This window comes from Diceros bicornis, chromosome 6 (genome assembly GCF_020826845.1).
Source record: "Diceros bicornis minor isolate mBicDic1 chromosome 6, mDicBic1.mat.cur, whole genome shotgun sequence".
Lineage (NCBI taxonomy): Eukaryota > Metazoa > Chordata > Mammalia > Perissodactyla > Rhinocerotidae > Diceros > Diceros bicornis.
In genome coordinates this window covers 48,478,725-48,498,794 of record NC_080745.1, presented here as the reverse complement: position 1 = coordinate 48,498,794, position 20,070 = coordinate 48,478,725, and positions in this window count along the sequence as shown.

Genomic DNA, 20,070 nt, shown 5'->3' with positions numbered 1-20,070 from the left:
GCCCATCTTCCTCCACTTTATATGGAACGCCACCACAGCAAGTCTTGCCAAGTGGTGCGACGGTGCCGTCCCGGGATCCGAACAGGCGAACCCCCGGCCGCCGCAGCAGAATGTGTGCACATAACTGCTTGCACCACCAGGCTGGCCCCTGAAAAAGGATATTTTAAACAAACAAACCAAGAAACTGCAGTTCACAGGATACTTAACAGTGAAAAACTGGATGTTTTCCTCCTAAGTTTGGGAAAGACCAAGGATGTCTAGTCTCACTCTTCCTATTCAGCATCATAAAGGAGATCCTAGCCAGTACAATAAAAGAAGAAAAGAAATAGTAAACATAAAGAGTGGAAAGGAAGAAGCAAAATTATATCTATTTGTAAACACCTAGATTGTTTGAATAGAAAATTCCAAAGAACTAACAAAATGCTAATAGAACTAATAAATGAGTTAAGCAATTTTGCAGGATACAAGGTCAATATAAAATACCAATTGCTTAAACCACTAATGAGCAATTAGAAATTGATGTTAGAAAAATATACCACTTACAATAACATAAAACATGAAATTCTTAAGAATAAATCTTCTAAAATATGTGGAAGGGGCCTGCCTAGTGGTGCAAGTGGTTAAGTGCTCCTGCTCCGCTGTGGTGGCCCGGGGTTCACCGCTTCAGATCCTGGGCGCGCAGGGCCACATCGCTTGGCAAGCCATACTGTGGCAGCATCTCATATAAAGTGGAGGAAGGCAGGCATGGATGTTAGCCCAGGGCCAATCTTCCTCAGCAAAAAGAGGAGGATTGACAGATGTTAGCTCAGGGCCGATCTTCCTCACAAAAAAATTATAAATAAACAAAATAAAATATGTGCAATATCTGTAGGCTGAAAACTACAAAACACTGATGAAATAAATCAAAGAACTAAATTCTTTGATTTATTAACAAACATTAACAAAATTTACAAGAAAAGGAAAAGAAACCAGGAGAGGCAAAACCATCTGAAAAGGAAGAACAAAACTGGAGGACTCCAAGTAGCTGATTTCAAATCTGTAGTAATCAAGAGTGTTGTACTGAATAAAGGATAGACATACAAATTAATAGAAGTCCTTATAATCCAAACTTGCATGATCATTTGATTTCTTTACAAGACCCAAAAGCAATTAATGGAAAACGAGTAGTCTTTTCAATAAATGATGCTTGAAAAATAAATATCCCTATGTGCAATGGTTATCATATATATCTAATTACTCATTGATACTCCCTGTTTTAAAATATTAAGGTCTAAATACTCTATCCCCTTGAATGAGGTCTGCACTTAGAAATTCACTTTTATCAAATAAAATGTGATAGAAATGAAGATGTGTGTCATCTGATACTACATCAGAAGGCATTGTTGCTTCCTCCTTTATATGTCTCTTGAATCACTTGGTCTGAGAAATGCCCTTGTCCTGTCATGAGGACACTAAAGCAACCCTGTGGAGATTTCCATGTGGCAAGACAGAGGCCTCATTCCAACAGCCATGTTAGTGTGGCTCTTGGAAATGGATATTCTTGCTTAGTTAAGCTTTTGGATGAATGCAACCTGGGGGCTCTTGATTAAAACCTCGTGAGAAACCCTGAGCTAGAGCCACAATACTAGCCAGTCCCAAATTCCTAGCCTACAGAAACTGAAATAATATATGTTTTCTGTTTTAAGCTGCTAAGTTTTGAGAGAAAGTTTTTACACAGCAAGTGATAACTAATTTAATATGCAAAAAAAAAGGTTTACATCTGATACCATGCACAAAACTTAACTCTAATGGATCATTGACTTAAACATAAAACTTAAGAAGAAGACAGAGGAAAAGATCTTTGCGACCTTGGCTTAGATCCTGACTTCATGAATAGGAGTACAACAGTTGTCTTTTTCTTCCCAAAAGGAGACACATGAAAAATTGGAATTACGAAAATTGAGAAATTCTGTTCTTTAAAAGACACTTTTAAATGAATAAAAAGTCAAGTCTGAAAGATCTTTGCAATTGCATATCTAATGAAGGAATTGTATTGAGAATATATAAAGACCTCTCAAAACTTCATAAGACAATAAACAATACAATACAAATGGCCAAAAGATTTTAACATACCCTTTACTAAAGGCAATATCTGTCACTAAAGGAAATAGATGGATGATAAATAAGCACATGAAAAGATACTTAGCATGTCACTAGAGAAATGAAAATTAAAACTGCAATGAAATACTCCTACAAATATACTAGAATTGCTTAAAAACAAATTTGTCCATATCAAGTGCTGGTAAGGATACAAAGCAACTAGAACTCTTGTTGATTGCTGGTTGGAATGCAAAATGTTGAACTGTTTTGTAGAAGAGTTTGGTAAATTTCTGATAAACTTATACACAAACTTACCATATGACCCAGCAATTCCTACTCTAGGTATTTACCTATGTAAAATGAAGACTTTTGTTTACAAAATCCTGTAGACCAATGTTTACAGGGGCTTTATTCATAATTGTGAAAAACTAGAAACCACTGAAATGCCCCTCGACTGAGGAATGGATAAACATAGTATTTATAAATTTAGCAATAAAAAGGAGTGAACTATTGAAAGATACAACGTGACTGAATCCCAAATGCATTATGCTAAGTGAAAGAAGACATACTCAAAACACGACATACTATCTTATTCCACTTATATGTCATTACAGAATATGCAAAATGTTTAGTTTCATGAATTACATCTTAATCTCAAAAATGAAGAATAAACACAATCAAATGATTAAATAATGCCTAAATCATCATAAATATTCAATAAAGATGAACTTTTAATAAAAGTTAATAGAAGATGTTTATTTTACAGGTCAAGTTTGATTTAGTCAATCAGTTTTTATAGCATCTCACCAAGCAGGCAAACAACTAAGAGGTGTGTTACGAAGAGCTAGGAACTGGCTTACTCTGTTTTGTTTATCCTTCTCTTCCACAGTCTTCAGCATTTCAAAGATTTCCATTGCATCCTGGAGAAATCTTTGGCTCATCTAGTCATTTTTTGGGAATCAGATACACATTGGCTCAGGATGTGCTGAGTACTATTTTAGCTTTTTCTCTTCTTTTTATTCACTAATTTACATTATAAATTAAAAAATAGAATCAATTCACCTATTAATGAGGTTCAAAGCAATGAGTAAGGCAGTGAAATTGTCAGAGCTGAGAAGTTTGTTAATGCTTATACTTTACCCTTATTAGTTCATTCATTCTTTTTTCCAGGCATTCATTTCGAATTATTTTAATGACTACCTCTTTAGACTCAAGAATTGTTGAAGGAGTTGATGATTTAAGGTGAATAAGATGCAGAAATCGCCTTCTCATAGCTTATAAAACAAAGGAAGAACTAGAAAAACAAACAAAATATTATATTACATTACATTTAATTATGTTCTACCATATTATAAACAAAATTATGATAGTGCATGAATCTGTTTCTCCATCTTCAAGGCAGAGCTTTACCCTGTGCCCTCCCCATCTTAGGGATCCAAGAAGAATTGTTGATTTTTCAGTCAATTCAGATTTTTACTTGCTGTTAGGACAGAGTGGCAACTTCTAAGCTCCTTACATGAGGAGCTGGAAACCATATGTATTTTTTGAATTCTTTTATCTATCTTCTTTAGGTTGTTCACAGCTCATTTCTATGTATGTATATAAATGCTGAAAATTAAGGATAAATTCGTACACAAGCCGGGCTGACTGTTTATAGGTGGAATTAGTGGCTGCCTATATCCTATGACGCCAAACAACACGGAGGATCCCTATTCACCTAAAACCCTACCCATTTGTTTGATGATAATTGTTAATTTATTACAATGAAAGAACAATTTATAAACAGTATGGAGAAAAAGATGAAAATTGCAAATAAAATGTGATTTTGATATATTCATACAAAGGTGTGACTTACCAGGTTCTTTTTTTTGGCAATCAAAATAATTGTATATAATTGTAAATTGTAATAATTGCGATTGTAAAGAATAATATAGTGAGATTCCTGGTAAACTGTACCCAGTTTTCCCCAATGTTAACAGTTTGCAAAACTGTAGTATGCTACCATAACCAGAATATTGACATCGATACAACCCACTGATGCTATTCAGATTTCTCCAATTTCACTTATACTTATTTGTGTGTGTGCATGTATGTGTGTGCGTGTGTGTGTGTTCTATCTAGTGTTATTATACGCTTAGGTTCTACCATCACAGTCAAGATAGTGAACAGTTCCAAAACCACAAGAATCCCACCCCATCACATTTTTTTTTTGAGATATGTTTTATTTGTTATTTATTTATTTGATTTTTGGTAAACATCACATGGCATCCCAAGGAGAGGAATATTTCAATTAGTAGAAAAAGAGAGAGAGAGAGAGAGAAAGAGCAATTTTATTACCCTACCTATTGGGCTTTTGATTTCCATGAGTGAGCACAATCTCAATGCTACTTTATAAACTGTCTCATTCACAAAATAGCTTCTAGTCTATCACTAGGTTTAGTTAAGACTTGTTTTCTGGCTTTTCACTGTGCAGAATGCTTTCCAAGTAGAATATAAACCTAGTTTATTTATATCATGCTAAGTCTGTTCATATCATTAAACTTTTAAACAAAAACATCAAACTATCAACTTCATGGAAGTCTAATTAATTTGCAGAACTTCATTGATTCCATTCTGTTAACAAGTAAAGATACTATAGACATGTCTCTTTGATTTTGATGTTTTTAACAAATTCAAGTCTATTTAAATTAGGTCATTTCTCTTTCAAGAAAGAATATAATTTTCTACGATTTCTAATGTTTTATGTATAAAATGAGTAATCTAAATTTGGAGTCCCTACTTCCTCAACTTCTCTATATTCACCTTTCAATCATTAAAATATAGCCTCTGCTTTAACTATTTAATGAAATTTGCCTTGGTCAGTTCACTAACTGTGTCTTATTTGGTCAATACATTAGCAAATTTCAGCCTCCTACTCCCCTATTTTATGGCATTGGGTGTTGTGAAGGGGAGGTTCAAATTTTTTTGCTCTAAACCTCATAAAATTATTTTGTATAATTCGCTAATATACGAATTAATAGAATCTAAAAACTATAATGATTCAATAACTATCATCAATTTAAAAAATATGAATATGCTTTTTTTCAGTATCCAGAAATTATATGTTACTTTTTTTTTCTTTCTGTACGCGCACCTTCTTTTCACTTCCCCTACAGAACTGTATCATTATGTGATCTATTTCATTGCTTGGAAGTATTTTATTGTCAGCCTATCATAATTCTGTCATGAAATGTATTGAATGTAATTTTATATAGGAATGTTAATTCTCAAATATTAGAAAATGTCTTCTGTTATTATTAAATATGAGTTTTCATTGATATTATAATTAATATACAATCTAATAATTTGAATAAATTAACATAATGTACAAGTAATAATTAAATATAAATAACAAAATATTAATGAGAATTTATTGATTAATAATATTAATCAGTGGAGAACTACTATTAGCTTTTTTCAAATAGTTAAATTGTTGAATAGGTAAGTTAACGACTGACAATGATTTCATTAGTCTTCCTTTAGTCACAAAGACTATCAGTCAAGTGATTATCATTATTACTTCTGCCAGTGAAAATCCGAAATGCTGCTGGCGTTCAATCCCCTTTTAAACTCAACTAATATGACCTTCTAATACAGTATCATTAGGATGAATTAGATAGTGGAGCAGATCCTGTTTGTTAGAGACAAGTAATTTGGAAAAATATTTGGAATTTCAAAATATCTAACATAATAATAGCTACCATTTTCTGATGGGGTAACATGTATAAGGTACTGTGATCAATACTTCAGGTGTACTATTTTGTTTTTCTCATTATAACCCCGTAAGATAAGAGACTATTATACCAATATTGCCAGTAAAAGAACTGAGTGTCAGAAGATCAAAGAGGTCAAATGAACTTTCCAGAATCTTACACTTATTTAATAGGATGTAGAAGCAGAATTTAAAAATCGGAATTGTCACAGTCCAATCCCTTAACTACCGTTCTAACCTGTCACCATATAAGATGAGTCTCAATAAGAACAGACTTTATTCATTTTTCCCAAGGTAATTATACTTACAAGACATTCAATTCACTTCATTTTTGTGCTTCATTGGTAAACCTAATAAGAAGTATAATTCAGTATATATAGTATACTCTCGTGAGTTGTTTCTATTATTTTATATATTATAAAGTAAAAATAAGGATAATTCATGAGCTTTCTTTTTTAATATATGTCTAATTAGATAATTTTAAAAGAAATTCATATCTCTAGTTAAACTCCAATATTACAATTTGTTATATTTTATACTGTTATTCTTTGTACTACTAGTTGAAATAGAGTTAAACAACTTAACTCTATTTCAATGATTAAATTCACATGGTAGCATTTCACACAAAGTGAAAGAACTCATATGTTTTATGCCCTGTCATCCTGCAGGTCAAGGCTAAGCATACCTATTTGAATTTTAATAAAATATACTCGGGTTGCAGAGTCTTTTAATGTCTTAACTTTGCTTATCTAATTTCTAAACTAATTATACCATTGTTAGTGTTCATGCAAACTGTCTTTGAGTACATTATTTGTGAAAAGTACCATACTAGATTTTTGGAACATAAAGAGAAAATAGTCACAAATGTTGCCTTCATCATGAGTTCAGTCTAGATTAAGGAAATATGACATATATGAATAAACAAAGTATGTGAAAACACATGCAATGTAGAAAATATTTCTTGCAGGAAGTGATTCAGACCATAGAAACTCAGAGGAGGGACAGCCATATGGGTGACAGCTGTAGGGGCTGAACCCAGGGAGGTCTTGTGAGAGATGGACTGTACAGAAAGCAACAGAGAGAGAGAGCATTCCAGAAACTAGGAGCAATTTTACTTGAGCTTTCTGGACAGAAGAGTGGAATGCCAGTAGCTGAATGCTAATATTAATATGACAACAAAGTGTAAGACAGATTGGAAAGGAAAACCTGAAGACAGGGACTCTGGTGAAAGAACTTATACTAATAACCTTGGTGTGAGGTGATAAAAGTGTGAGGATATATTTACTTTCTAAAATGATGATTTAACAGATTTATTAATTACCTATGTGATCTTAGATTGCTATATCTCAGAGTTTAAAAATTTCACTGGTAAGTAGATACTCATGGAAAAAATACTAAATAAGTAAATAATAAGATATAGTTAAGAAATCCTAGTAATTTTGGATTTTTTAAATATCACTTTCAAAATAGTAAGCTAACAGCAACAAAACATTGTTATTTCATTCCCTTCAGTGTCTGGGCTTCTCTTGGTTGGAGATCATTTGTTGTTCATCTCTGTATTCCCTTTGCTTAGCACAATGCCTATATTAAATAAAAGCGGGGATACTATCCTTAAAGATCATATAGAGTTGTGGAGACATTAGACGCAATTATGTACAACAAAGTACAATAAATCAGACTACATAGATAGTACATTGGAAACCAAACAGAGAAATAATTGTGTGAGATTTAGGGACTGTTTCACAGATTGATGAGTTTTCAGCTGGGTCTCTAAAGATGAGTAAGATGGAGACAAGTGAGAGAGGATGAGAAGGGTATTCTAGGTCTGGGCATTAGAAAAGATAGTCTGTGGGGACGTGGACCATTATGTGAATACATAAGAATGATTAAGACTATTTTCTTAATGCATTAAATATTTATGTTTCATTTCAGATTTTTGTCATTGTTCATAACTCGGCAGACACAATGGTGGAAACCAGAATGCAACCTGATATTGATATTTTGCCATGATGGCATAAATATTCCTGTATATTATGGCATAAATTTTCCTGTATATTATTATTTTGGATGTGAGATGCAAATGGAAAATGTCACTGAAGTCAAAGTTAGTGAAAGTTACAAAAGGAATGAGAGGAAAGCAATTAGCATTCAATTACAGTATTGCTGAGACATACCTAGGATGCATCAATAATCATTCATAGGGATTTATTGAGCATCTACTTTTTGTCCAGTGCTCTGCTGTAGAATCAGATACAGAATTGACCATGGCCTCTTGATGCTTAGACTACTCTGTTATGAACATCTAGGCTATTTTTCCCTCATAAACACCATCTCTTTCCCCTCTGCTCTTGCTTTTTTCACTTATTTCCCCTCCTTTGGGAAATTGCCTCTTTCACAGTCCATGTGATATACATGGGCCTAAGCCCGAGCTTGACTATTTTCCTGGGTAGTTTTGATCTTGAACCAAGTCACATAGGGATGAAAGGCATTTGGAGTTCAACCATCAGATTGCAAAAATTTAAAGACAGCCTTTCATTTCTGCAGTTGAGAGAGATTCTGGGAGCGAGTGAGGATGATCCCAATTTTTGAGGAAAGTCTATCTTCAGGGGGAGAGAATTAGTTTAAATAGTTAGAGAAATAAAACATGGAAAAATGAAGAGTTGTGAAAACGGTGTGCGTGCATGTGTGTGTGTGTGTAGGCATGTGCAAGTGCATGCATGCATGCGTGTGTGTGTTTATTTGAGCATTTGAGCACCTGGATGTAATCATTCAAACTATGAACTTGACAGTGATATGAATCAGTGAAGTCCCTCTTTTTATTTAACTCTTCAAACTTATGTTTCTGGCTTTTAATAATTAAAGAGCTCTGCTTAATACATACACATGTAATTGCTTATCATGGGATATGCAATAAAGAAAAATTATAGTTTGTATGACTGTAAGTATATTATTAAGAAAGATATATTGGAGGAAGCAGGAAAGACATATATGAAGAAGTGAATTTATTCTTAGACGCAATTTATGGAAAACAATTATCAACTTCGTATGAGAAAACTCAAACATATCCCAAAAAGCCTATGTGAAAATTCACAAATAAAAAAGAAAGAAATGAACTTGTTAACATCATTATACCATTTGATCATTCAGTGCAAACTGAACAAATGATCTGAGGCGTTGCATAGCTGACTTCTATTTTACATTTTTCTCTGGAAGGAATAAGAAAGGCAATGACTGGGTGAAGAATGTGAAATGGATAATTGATATAATATATCACAATGTTTAGGCCAATAGAGCATCAGAGGCAATTTTTGATACTGAATGGGTAGACTAGTCAGATGAAACTAACTACTTGAAAATCCAACAGCTTAAACTGAAGGAGCCAGAGAATAAAATTAAAATTTCAGCAATAAAGTAAACCAAAGCTAAAATAGCAATAATTTATCCCAACATTGAGGCAAGAGGATCATGGGGGCATCTTTGTTATGATTTAGTATCAGGAAGTAGAGCCCTGGATGTTAGATGTTGTCTTTTTCTCCCTACTTTTACAGTAACTTCTCCGTCTGTATCCTCCTTCCTTTTTCTTCCTCAGCGTCCCTGTTACCACTGTCAACCTTACTAAAGTGACTTGGTGTTGATCTTGTTTTCAGATTGAATACTTTTGGAAATTATTCAAATCTACAGTTACTAAGTAAGAGGTGAGATAAATTATGTATGTTTAATTCATCAAGTGATAGATTTTGCCTTTCTTTTGTTCTATTTGTACCATTTTTCACCTCGCACATTAGTGTTCTCAGAATGAAATAGTTCGTGAAATTGAAAGTTGGCTGATAAACAGAACACTCTATATTTTTGACATTTCTTAGTTGAGAAATATTACTTTTACAGAACAATGACAAATAAGACTAAGCTCATAAGTGTTGTTTCCTAAAGCTTAAAAAAATCAGTGGTTATATCCCTCTGGATTTCTTAGCACAGCTATTGACAGCTGAGGTAGTATAAAGCAGGTGGGTATAAATTTCAAGTAGGCATTTACAGCCATCAAGGTCTCACTCTACATAACCCCAATTATAAATGATCAACAATTGAACCGACCTCTTATGGAAACCAGCAATAAAGCAACTAGCCCTTCTTCCAGTGAAACAACTAGAAAAATAAAATTAGTATGCCAAACTGACTTTTAACAAGAAATCTGGATTATCTTACGTTTAAAAAATAGAGATTTTGTCTTTGTCTGAACATAGGCATCCTGCACCCCAGTCCATGAAATAACTCTCAAGACCTCAGAGAACTAAATTAAAAATATTGCACGATTTCTAAATTCCACATTTACCTTTTACTAGGACATCTTTTTTCATCAGTAAAACCATGTTCTTATACATACTATGTCTTCTAAACAGATAGATGTCCCCAAACACATAGAGATATTAAAGGAAAATCAATTGAACCACACATGTCTGTTATAAGCACAGATCACGTTGATTTGAACTTTTTACCTATTGATAGCAATCGTAGCAGGAGACATAAGAAGACATTGAAATGAGACATCACATTGTCTGTCAGAGAAAAACAAAGTATATTTCATCTTCACTTATAGGAAAATTACTTATTGAGTTTCTTACATCCAGGAGACTAAAATCTCTCCATAGCATGTTATCTTAATGAAGACCTGGCAATTATAACAGTCACCAGACTTCCTGCTTCTATAAAGCATCTTGATCACAAAGGAAGTAGTATACCAGAAAGACAAATTCTATTTCAGTGAACAAAAACCCTAGCGGCTTCTAGCATCGAATTCACACACACTATGCTGCTTTTGTCTCTGTGCTCTGGTGTTTAATGAAAGTTTCCCCTTAATCCTCTGAATTTTACTTAGAGAATAAAAGAGATCTGAAGTAAGGAATGCCGTTAATAAATCCTTTGTGACAAAGTACCATTCTTTAGTCATAGCTTCCATGCCTATGGAACTTGAAAAATCAAACATAACTTTAGAGTTTTCTCCTCTATGGGGCAATCTACATAATTACAATGCAAATTCTAAGGACATTTCTATAAAATGATGTAGTTGCCATTGTGGTTTCGTCTACTCAGTTGGATACTTTTGTCTCAGTTATGTGGAAAAGTTTGTCTTAATTAGCTCATTCATTGCTTCTCAGCTTACCTATGCTCTCTGGGATACTGTAGTCAGAAGAAAGGAATGGAATCATCAAGAATATCCTCAGTGCTTTATTTTTGACTTCCATTTGACCGTGAACCAGAAAATACTCTTTTAAAAATGAGAATAGTAATGCCTAACTGTCAGTACCCATAGATCATATTAAATAAGGTACCCGAGGTGATGCTAAAGATGTAGATTAAACCCTTAGCACAATTTTAGACCCATGTCTACACCTTTGGGTTCATGGAAAATGGTACATTGTAGCCAATGCTCTGTGAGGACAGAGTTTTCCTTTTGTATCAGTTGCCTATAATAAGCAAGAAAATCTCATTATTCTTCTTTTGATTAAATGGAAATGATCCTCAAAGGTGATATATAGCTCCAATTTTTGAATAAGAATTTAAGGCCTTTTCTTTTTCTGCATATATGATTAAAATTAAGATTAGATTTTATAGGAGTCTTCTTCTCAATATTCTTATCTTCCTTAAACATTGTTGCCTTATGTCAGTGGGTGCCTATCTTACCTGGAAGAGAAGAATAGAAATAGGTTATCTATTCGTATGTTTTCCTTCTTTTCATATAATAAAACAGAGAAATTTGGGGCCTTTGGCAGGCCTAGAACTGTGATGTATTATTTAACAACATAGACTTTGATCCAGACTGAGTGTGTGAAGATCCCGGGAATCCTTCTGAGTTTCAGTTTGCTTATTTATGAAATAGGGCCAATAGTAGTGCTTCTCATAAAGAGTTTACTTTAACGATTGAATATATTAATCTAGGTAAAAAACTTAAAGCAATATCTGACACAAAATAAATTTTCCCTAACAGCTACTCTATATTGCAATACAATAAAAGTTTAAAACATTTAAATAAACTTTAAGAAGGTCACATATTTGTGCTTGTTATTAATGACTTGAAAAAAAACCTTTAAACCTTTAAAATAACCAAGTGACAACAGATATGTAAACTAGTCTCTTATGAATTTGTTAATTTTTCTTCCCTATTTAGATTATAGGTTGTTCTGAGAGAGCCCAAGTAAAGATTCAGAGTTGGGTATCTAATGTTTTTGTGACAAATAGACAGTGTTTTTGTAATTTATATTGAAAGAGGAAGAGGAGTTTTTATTGATTTTTTAAAACATTTTTATATATTTTTGCTTGAATAACTGATGGTTATAAAAGAAACTAAATTACCAGCTATACACCATGGGCTGTTTTTGACCCCAGAGGAAGAGAAAAGGAGCTGGTTTCTTTAAAGACTTCACAGGACTCAGACACAAGGAGCACCACTTCAGTGTCTAGATGAGAGAGTGTCGGATGTAATCTTGGGAGAGGGCCATCCTGCACAAGCCTGGCAGCTTCATGGAGGACTGGGAGTTGCTCAAGCATCACGAAGCATGGACATTGACATTCAAACTTGAAGCACTGTCAACAATGGCTGCTATAAGACTCTCTCAAGCAGCTTGTCACATAGAGAGGTGTAACAAGGATGAAATGAAGCAAAGGGGAATAAAAAAGTTAGAAGCTCCTGGGTAATAACTCACACACACACACACACACACACACACACGCACACACACAGAGTTTATGAGCAATATGAGACACATCTTGGAAACTTCCCCAAATCATTGGAAACCTTAGAATGAGAGCACTTCACAGAAGGGCTGGATGTTTCTAAGACCACATTTGAATTTGCAGACCCAGGAAATTTGCCTACATCTTTGTTTACTAGTTTTTTACTTGACAAAGGATCCTGCAAATGTGAAAGAAAAATTTTACAAAGTCTGGCAGAGGCATATGGCAAATTCTCTTGCTGATGCTGTGACTCACTAAACATCTTTATGGACTAGTGAATCTTCAGTAATAAAGAATATTTGTTTTATCCATTGATGGTTCTAAGTCATGTGTTAGCAATCTTTCATAAATTCCTAGCAAAAAACCTTACAAAATTATAGTTATTGTTTATTAATGTACATTACCAATGCATATTTAGAAATTATAAATTGGCCTTTTAAAACATATTTACACATACAGATATTTTTAATAAAATGCTCTCACACAATTAATATTTTTATGCAATTTATTTTCTAACTTTAAGGTTACAGACATCTCTTGAAAGGAAGTTTGAATTAAAATTCTTTTTTAACATGTGCATAATATTTTGCAGTGCTGTTATGTTAACGGTATTAAGTGTTTTCCAACTGTGGATATTTTGGCTCTTCTCGGTTTTTTGTCACAACAAGTAGTAATGAAATAACTATCCTGGTGTTTTATTTTTATAAACTGGACCTTCTCCTTTAGTGCCTTCTAAGAAAAATAATTGGAGATCAAAGGATAAGTGTATTTTAAATATTAACAAATCTTCCTGGATATATTTTTCTATTGGGCCATTTTATTCTTTCTCATAAATTTGTAGGAATGCTTTGCTTATTATGGTTATTTTATTTTTTGAAATTCTTAGTTACAAGAAAGACAAGCTGGCTCAAGCTGAGTTAAGCAGAGAAAGAATTTATTAGAGAATACTAGATAGCTCAGCAGATCATGGGGACAGTAACCAGTGAGGAAAAAAATGCCCCAAATCATTTCACAGAATTTTAACTGGTAAGGAAGCTACTGAAAAAACAGCAACAAAAAAGTGGGTAGCTACCAGTCCCTTGCACATTGTGTGACTTACTTTTTAGTTAAAGTTTGAAACTTAAGCTTGGGTATATCTGAGTGGAAAGCTTAGGTCACATGTTTGTGTCATTGTTGCAAGAAAGGTTGAAAAGCAAATATAGAGCATTTTTAGTTCCTACAGCTCCTAAAATGATAGTATATCATGGAGGTAGTCAGGGAAGAACTGTCCAGGCAGAAGCAAACACCACTGCAATGACCCTGAGGACAGAGCATGCTGGACATGTTTGTGATACAGCAAGATGGGATGGGCAATGGTGAGGGTAGGCAAAGGATCATGAATGGAGTAGAGTCAGGTCAAATAGGGCTTAGCTGGCCAGAGTAGGATTTGCCCTAAAGGAGACGTAGAGTCATGGAGGGCTGTGAGCAGAGAAGGGACACTAACTGACTTGCATTTCAAAATGTTCAGTCTGACTCATGTTGAAAATAGACTGAAGGGGACAAGAAGGAAGGTGGAAAAGGAGGCAGATGCATCAGAAGATTGGTGAAGTAACTCAAGTGAGAGAAGTAGCTTAGACTACAGTAGTAGCAGGGGACCTGGTGAGAAGTGGTGGGATTATAGCTATAATTGGAAGGCAAGAGCCAATTTTACATCCAAATGGATTAAATATGGATGTAAGCAAAGAAACATGAGTCAAAGATAACTTCACATTTTTGGCCTGAGCAATGCCGTCAATTGAGATAGGTGAAACTACAGGTGGATGAGGTTTAGGTGTATGTGGGTGAAGGGAAGCCAGGAATTCAGGTTTGGGAACTTGTAAGTTTGAAATGTATATTGGATACTCAAATGGAAATTCAAAGAGGAATCAGGAATTCAAGAAAGTGATCTGAGATAGAAATACAAATACATGAGTTACTGACCTTTAAAGAGAATTTAAAGCCAGGATAATGAATGAGATCATCAAAAGCAGTAGCATGGATACAGAAGAGATGTCCAAGGCCTTATATATGGAATACTCCAATGTAAACAACATGGGGAGAAGCAGATGAACTACCAAAACCTGTTGAGAAGGACTGACCAGTATAGCAGAATTAAAATCAAAAGCATGTGATACACAGCTCCAGGAAGCACAAATGACAATTTTGTGCAAATCAAAAATGCGTCCTTTCCTCATGGCACAGTACTGTCATCTGATGGAAAAGGCTTGTAAAAACTATATTAACATACTATGGCCCTAAATAAATGTCCCTTAGTGCTTAGCTGTCAGCAGCGGAGAAAGTGGGTCAAGGTGGAGGAAGTATGTTAAATGTTCACAATAGGTTAAGGTTTGTAAGTATTGAGAACTGATCAATGGATTTAGCAACCTGAAAGATGTGATAACCTCAACAAAAGTAATTTTAGAGTCAAGGAGATGAAAGTCTAATTACTGTGGGTTTAAAAGAAAATAAGGGAAAGGAATTGAAGATAGTGAAAATTGACAATTCTGTGAAGGAATTTCGCTGAGGGGAGGCAAAGAAATAGGTCAGCAGCTGACTGGGAAATTTGTTTCACGGGAGTAGCGTGGAGAATAATTGGTGACAAAGTAGAGAAAAGGAAAAACTAAGAGAGTAATATTCTGTGGTAGATGAGAGAATGAAATCTAAGGCAGTAATGAAGCAGTTGGCTTTATAGAAAAGAAAATATAATTAGTCTACGGGAACAGGTGAGAAGTAGAGTATATGAGTACAGACGGTGGAAGGAGGGTAGACATGGTGATTGGAGCCAGTGGACATTTTCTTCTTTCTACAGTCTAGTAAGAAGCAAGGTCAGTAGAGGAAAATCAGGATGAGCAAGAAGACTGGAGAACTCTCTGGCTAGCATCCATCTCACATGCCTATTGCTTTTACTATTGCTACAAGAACTAAAAGAATCTCAAAGGTGTTCACATATATCTTGGAGAATATACTTTTCTAGTGAATGTTTAATAGCACAGGCAATAGAAAATGCTCATTTTTAGTGATCCTCTATCTTCACAGTGCTGCCCCTTTAGGTTTGCATTCCTCTCTGACCTTGGGTAGTGGCTCATGTGCCTAACCTGGTTCTTTCTCCCTACTAAATGGAACCATTATGATTAAATCTCCACACTTTGTCAATTGAATGAGTGGATGACAATATATTCCCATGATAAAAAAATCACTGCTGATTTCAATGCATATAGAGAAGTGTCTCTTGTGCCTTACTGGTGCTGAACTCCAGAGCAAATCTCATCATCCATACAATACTACTCTTCCCCAGTTTGCTGACCGAGGTGTTCAGACTACAGAGAAGCCATCCAGTTCTATGCATTTCATTTCTTCCCCTGCCTCAATATTAGCTCAAGAGGGATAGTTTTCATAGTTCCAGCCTATGTCAACAGTTTTAACTGCTTTTGCTTTGTATTATAAGATCGATATGGATAATTTGATTAAGTTATGAAACAATACATCTTGCTTCCATTGTTGACATTGTTGAAATATCAGTTGAGTTTCTATCTACTTTCAGCTTTTATCCTTGAATGAGGGATTTCCCTATTCTGAACACTGTCACATCAAAGAAGCCACTCATAAAAAATAATTAAGCCTAATAATGGTTATTCCCTTGCCCCAAGTGGACGTTTTGCATCTCCAAGTTTTCAAACTAATGTGCATTGTTCGCACTAACTTGTTGCCTATAATCAGCTTTTTCTTCTTCTTTCAGTTACAAAATTGAGCCAATATGACTGAAATTGAACCATGATGACTAATCTTTGTCACCTTTTGGCATACCATCACCACTGGGCTATGTATGTATATTTGCATGTAGTTATGTAAGCAAATATTTTTATTCCTTTCATCCTTCATGTTCTTGCCACCACTTGATGCTACCTAACATTAAAGTTTCTGCCAATCCAGTGGATATGAATTGATATCTTGTTATTGTTTTATTTGGATTTTTTCAGGCTATTAATTACTTTTAGCTTTCATTTTATCCTTATTTTCCCATTTAACCATTAGGTTGTCTGATCTTTTCCTTGTTAATTTTCAGTAATTCAGTGTACATTCCATTCTTTATCCATTTGTTCTAGGTTATTCAATTTGTTGGTGTATAATTGCTCATAGTAGTTTCTTAGGATTCTTAATATTTCTGTGGTATCAGTTGTAACGTCTCTTCTCTCTTTCATTTCTGATTTTATTTATTTGAGTCTTTTTTTTTTTTAGTTAGTCTAGCTAAAGGCTTGCCAATTTTATCTTTTCATAAAACTAGCTCTTGATTTCCTTGATCTTCTCTATTGTCTTTCTAGTCTCTATTTCTGCTCTGATCTTTGTTATTTTCTTTCTTCTACTAACTTTGGGCTTAGTTTGTTCTTTTTTTTTTCTAGTTCCTTGAGGTGTAAAATTAGATTGCTTATATGAGCTCTTTCTTTTTTCTTAATATAGGCATTTATCACTATGAACTTCCTGCTTAGAACTGCTTTTGCTGTATTTCATAAATTTTGGTGTGTTGTATTTCCATTTTTATTTGTCTCAAGACATTTTGTGATTTCTCTTTTGATTTCTTCTTTGACCCACTGGTTTTTCAGGAGCATGTTGTTTAATCTCCACATATTTATGAAATTTTCTAGTTTTCCTCTTGAATTGATTTCTAATTTCATGCCATTGTGGTTGAAAAAGATACTTACTAGGATTTCAATCTTCTTAAATTTGTTAAGACTTGTTTTGTGGTCTAACATGATCTATCCTAGCAAGCGTTCCATGTGTACTTGAGAAGAACATGTATTCTGCTGATGTTGGATGGAATGTTCTGTATGTTTGTTAGGTCCATCTGATGTAATGTGTAGTTTAAGTCCAATGTTTTCCTATCGATTTTCTGTCAAGATGAGCTATCCATTGTTGAAAGTGGAGTATTCAAGTCTCCTAGCATTATCGTATTGCTGTCTATTTCTTTCTTCAGATCTGTAATTTTGCTTTATGTATTTACTTATCCCAATGTTGGATGCATAAATATTTACAATTGTTTTATCTTCTTGGGGAATTGATCTCTTTCTTATTATATGGTTATATAAATTGAAAATATCTCACAGTTTTTATTTTACCTAACTTTTACTTTTTTCATTTGGTATCCTTTATTGACGAAAAACCTTTCATTTGTTCATAGTTAAATTCACATGATGTGGGTTTTTTTTTTTTTTTTTTTGCCTTTTATTTAGGGCAACTTATTTAAGAAAATCTTCTATGCTAAATCTTAATAAATAATAATCCTGTATACAGTCATGCATCATCTAATGATGAAGATATGTTCTGAGAAATGATTCATTATTAGGCAATTTTGTCATTGTGCAAACATCATAGAGTGTACTTACACAAACCTAGATGGTATAACCTACTACATACCTAGGCTCTATGGTTCTAATCTTATGGTATCACCATTGTATATGCAGTTTGTCATTGACCATAACAGCATTATGCAGCATGTGACTCTAATCTTATAAAAGCATTCTTGTAAAAATTAATTCTACTTTTCATTTAGATCTTCAATTCAGGACAAATTTATTTTTAAATGGTGTCAAATAGAGGATCTTGTTTAATTTTTACTAATATATGTAGTCAATTTTCCTAAAATCATGTATCTTTTCCTTATGAAGTGTGATACCACGATTTATGATATCACGATTATGGATATGTATGGGTCTATTTCCTTAGTCCACACTTTTTTTTTTTGTGCTAGTGCCAAAGGTTTTAATCACTGAGGCTTTCAAATATGTCCTAATATCTGCTAAAGCATATCACATTCTCCTTTTCCTTTTCAGAATTGCTTCGCTCTATGTGAATATTTGTTCTTCCATGTACATTATAAAATTACCTTTTTCCTGAAAAGTACTACTGATAATTATGATTGATTATAGATTTATTTGAGAAGAGTTGATATCTTTATAATATTAAGCCTCTCTGACCATGCATCAGTCATATCTCTCCATTTAATCAGATGATCTTTCACACATTTAAGATTATTTAAAATTGTTTTTTTGTCAATATATTTCCATTTATAGTTAAGTTGAATTATATATAGTTTATATTTTGTTGTCATAGAGAATGTTACTTTTAAAAATTATTTTTATTATTATTGCTGATGATAGAAGCAAAGAACAATGATTTTTATATGTTGAATTTATATTTAGCTACCTTGCTGGGTTTTCTTATTAGTTCCAACAGGCTTTTGCTTATATTGAATTGTTATGTAAATTAGTTTAATGTAGGCATACGAAAACACTATTATGTCTTCTCTTCCAAACAATAAACCTCTATTTTTTTGTTCTGTTCTTTCTCATTATGTTGGCCTGATTATTCAGTAATCTACTGAACAGCAGCATTAATAGTGGGAGTCCTTGTCTTTTTCTCTACCATTAAAGATGATTTTTATTAGCGTTTACAGGTTAAGAAAGTTACCTTAATATTTTAGTGTTCTAAGAGTTTTATCAAAACCAAATATTGAACTTTGGACAGCACTTTTTCTTTATGTATTACATTGGCCATATGTGCTTTCTTCTTTAGTCAACTGATTTGGTGCATTGCAATAATAGATTTTATAATGTTTAGTCCTCTTTACATTCCTGAAATAAACTGGCCATTATTATATCATGATTTTCTTAACGTAATCTAGGTTCTGGCTAATATATTATTAGAAATACATCTGTTCTAAAGAAACAGACCCAGGTAGGAGCTATATGTATGTCTATCATCTATACCTATATCTATATTTATCTATCTAGATTTACTATGAGGAATTGGCTCATATGATTACGGAGTCTGAGAAGTCCCACGATCTGCCACAGATTGGATGCTGCCCATCCATACCGGGGAGGGCAAGCTACTTTACTGAGTCTACCAATTCAAATGCTAATCTCATCCAGAAACACTCTCACAGACACACCCAGAAATAACGCTTAATCTGAGCATCCCATGGCCAGTCAAGTTGACACATAAAATTAACCATCACAGCTAACCACTGATTTATTTAGTGGTGTATAGGTAAAATTGGCCTATGGTATTACGTTTCTACTGTTAGCTCAATTATGTTATCAAAATTGTAGTAACCTTATAAAACATGCGATAGCAATTTCAGTACTATGAAACTGTTGGAGAATTATTGTTCTCTGCTCTATTTTACTCACTGTTCTGAGTATGTCTGGAGTCTGTAAGGCTAGTCCAGAATGCAGCACTTCTTAGGGAATTCTAGCTCTTTATTTAGGGCATAATTATATCTATGACAGAGGATGCTTTTCACTTCAAAGGATGAAACATAAATATTGAGCTAAAGATATACCTTTGTTTCAAAATATAGTGGAAGTGTTACGCAGCCCAAGAAAATGTCTTATATTTAAAATGTTGCAAATCTGGCCAATTGAATTAAATTCATTTTGAGCATCTACAATAGACTCTGAGTAAATACAGTCTTGCATCACTTAACGGTGTGGATA